The sequence below is a fragment of a genome, unplaced genomic scaffold (genome assembly GCF_019419815.1).
Source record: "Pyrus x bretschneideri cultivar Hongxiangsu unplaced genomic scaffold, Pyrus_bretschneideri_v1 Contig25, whole genome shotgun sequence".
NCBI lineage: Eukaryota > Viridiplantae > Streptophyta > Magnoliopsida > Rosales > Rosaceae > Pyrus > Pyrus x bretschneideri.
Genome location: NW_025999557.1, coordinates 4,824,932 through 4,828,923, shown reverse-complemented (window position 1 = coordinate 4,828,923; position 3,992 = coordinate 4,824,932).

The window sequence follows — 3,992 nt, the reverse complement described above, 5'->3', positions numbered from 1 at the left end:
CAAATCTCATAATAATGTTTAAATTTTTTTTTTTTTTTTTTAAGAACAGGACCAGTTGGTGGTTTCGTCACGGCAATCCACATTTCTGAGAAGCCATGAAGACTCACATAAGCATATTAACCTCCCATTGATTACCATCGTGTGATTCATCATGTTAGGAATTGAACCTATGACGTATATTGTGAAATACATGCCTATCATTCGTCTTAATGTCTTTGGTCCACTGAGGCTTGTACTATATATCCAATAAAAACCCTAATAAGATTAATGTGTTGTTGTCACCTAGTTTTATAGTATAGTGACATTATTTTTCACTTGTAAGTGAAAAAATTTACATTCTATTTCCATAAACTGCTAATTTAATATCAATTTATTTTCTCGCTTCTTAGGCAAATATATTCAATGCATCAAAGATTAATGCTTTGTTAACAGTTTGGTAAAACCCAACAAATAAAGCGTCCGTCCTTGGCCTTTTATTCTCGACAGACAAAAGTTTTGGGGAAGATGCATCTGGACACACGCATGATTCGTGGTTCTTGTTTTACTTAAGACACATGCATTTAATCACCACATAATGTACATTCATATTCACATGCAATGTACATTCTTACCCTTTTTTTTTTTTTTTTTTTTTTTTTTTTTTTTTTTTTTTTTTTTTTTTTTTTTTTTTTTTTTTTTAAAGGATTAGCTGGTAGTTTCGCTACGACAGTTCATTCTTTCAGGGGTCATGAAGACTTATAGAGACATTTCAGTCTTCCTCTAGCCATTATCGCGTGATTCACCAATGCCAGAAATCAAACTCGAAATGTTTCGTATCGAATACGGGCCTGAAATTCTTCAATCACAGAACCACCTCGTGGTGCTTGTACATTCTTATATGTTATGTGGTTTATTTATCTTAATTGATCACACCTAATCATCCAAACCCTCATTCATTGTACATGATGGATTTGTCTTGTGTCTATCGAATTTAAATCTCAATGATCAAAACGAAGAATTATGATAACTTCAAAATTCATTTTCGATAAAATAACTTATATTAAAGTATAAAACCTCGTCCTCAACTTCTCGCATGTGTTAGTTGAACTCGAAATATTCTTTACCCAAAAGAAGACAATTCTCATTAGACAAATCGACAGAATAATCCACCGTCAATGAAGGGGGATTAATGTTGAATTATATATATTATGAAGAGTACGACTCAGAATCATGAACTCCGTTCATTAAGATTCGAATTATATTAAGACTTTCACCATAATTTCGTTAATTGAATTTATTATTTATATATATGTCTATTTCTGAATATATAAAGACTTGTTTGGATGTGCTTTTAAAATGATTGAAAATGTTTTTAGAGAAAATATTTTTAGGTTTCAAAAACATTTTAAGTGCTTTATACAAGAAACACATAACTGGTGCTTCTTTAAAAAAGTACTTTAAGTGTTTTTTTATAATTTACTTGTATCTTTACCAATAATTAGTTCTAAAAATATTTTTATCAGAAATACTTTCAATCATTTTAAAAGCACATCCGATCGATTTCTAAATTTAAATCCATCTGAAATTTTATAAAAATAAATATTTCTCTACTGTAATTCACCTCTCTCTCTCTCTCTCTCTCTCTCTCTCTCTAACTTAGTGGGATTGACCAGATCGACAGAAGAAGCCAAAAGCTGTTCCTCGTTGTTGACCTAACGCACAAAAGGCCAAACACAATGGTGGAGCCCCCACGTTGCTAGAAAATCTAGCTCCCAAAAGATACAAACACCCTATTCCCCTACTTAATGCCTAGTTTTAAAAGGGACAAGCATGATCTACTTCCAACCTTATCCATGTTATTTCAACTTGATCATTTAGAGAAATGGTGAGGTGACTTTCTTAAAAGTAGAAATTTATATAAATTATGTGTCAATCTCATATTTTTTACATAATATTTTACAACAATAGCATGGAGAATGATTTTGATACAATATTTTATAATGTTGATATGAAAATTAACGTTAAACAGTGAGGTAACAGAAAATCAATAGAGAATCTCACTTTGAGCATCTCTTTAGCATCTCAACCACCGATTATTAGGTATAGAGGTTTTACTACAAAGGTCTCGGTTGTATTAAAAGTAAAAAATTTCATATATTAATTGTATATTATGTTGTTATATGATTGATGTAAAATCATATTCGTCAAGTTCCAACATATATAAGACATACCTTAATGAGATGGGTGCATTGTAGTGACAACATTTTAGGTATTTTCCTTCTTCATATGACTTTGGATTATTGACTTGAGATGCTAAACGAGCAATAAATTAGTTACATGAAAGTTTATCTATGATTTTGAACACACCGTATTTTAATCTTGTTGTAATTAACCTATTTTTCCCTTCGAAGTGTAACATTTGAAGTCAATTATTTACTTAGTTTTTTTCTTTTCTTTTTTTCCGAACAAAATAATTTACTTAGTTATCATTTAAAGATCATTTTGTATAGAAAATCAATAAAATTAGAGACGACTAAACTATATGTATTAAATATAGAAATTATTCTCGTAATGTTACTAGTTATTTCCAAAATCATCGATTTTTTATATATATGGTGATCAAATAATTTCACAATTTATTAAATTTTACTTAGATGATTTTTAATTTGATAACTAAGTTGTTTGATACAATATCATGGAATTACACCCAATTCCAAAAAAAATTCTCATTTGTAGGGATAATTAATGTTGCAATAATTTTAATATCCTAATAGACACGGTGCTAAGTTTCGAACCTCCTTTCGTTATGTACATGAATCCTTTTCGCATTCCTTCCTCCTAATCCACAAAATCAGGAAATCCGTGTCATTGAAATTTGATCAAACGGTTACAAACGGAGGACCACTTTAAAAGTTACAATAACTTCAGCTGTTAGATCAAATTTCAATGATACGAATTCTCTGATTTTTTGGATTAAAAAAAAAGGATCCTCTCTGGATCCCTTTCCGCTCGTTATAATAATAATAAGAAAAATCTTCTTTATAATAATAATAAAATATTATTTTTCATGATTTCTTGTGCTTAAAAACATGTCAAAAGACAAGTGTAAGGAACACGGCATTATGTTTGGCTGGTTTGTTTGTTTGCGTGGGGTGTGGCGTGGCACATGCTTAGCCACCTCTCACAATACGACAACGTATACGTCCAAATATTACAAAGCACTCCCACAATATTCTTTTTATTTTATTTTTGTTCAATAAAGGTTCAAATGAATGGAGTTTGGACTCTTGGTTGGGTGCGAACGTTCAGACTATAACCATCTCGAAAGGTTCTCGACTTGTTTGGTGAACCGGTTAGAATAAATTATGATCAATTAAAACGAACTTGAATTCAATTTTGTAATGTTAAAATATAAAATAAGTATCACTGGGAGTAATAAGGAAGAACATTTAATAAAATGCGTTATTTAACATATCTTTGTTAATCTCATCTCATTCTATGACCAATTTTATCTAACCCACCAAACGAGCCACACATATGGTATTGGTTAGTCTTTGTAGACATCCAAAAGCCAGTCGGCAATTTAAATAAATTTGGTCATATGTTTCATTGTTGTTTCACTCGCCAACAATTTTTTTTTTGTTTGGTTGTTTTGTGATGAAAAATGAATTTATTCTTTATCTAGTCCTCGTGTCTTTATCATTTGCAATATCATATCACATTGTTTACAGCTTATTTATAAAATTGGTGTCGGTTGCATAGGTTATTCGTAATTTATAGAGTTAAAGAAGTTCATTAAAAACAAGAAAAGTTTTTTTTTTTTTTTTTTTTTTTTTTTCCAACGCGAAAGTTATATTAAGAGTTTTTTTAGTGAATAAATAAGCTGTAGATATTGAAAGCGAAACACATACGACCATCAACAGGAAACAATAAAAACATAAAAACAATTGGCTGAACTATCTAAGAATATAGCACTCAAGCTAAACTCGTAACAATTTCACTGAAGAAACATG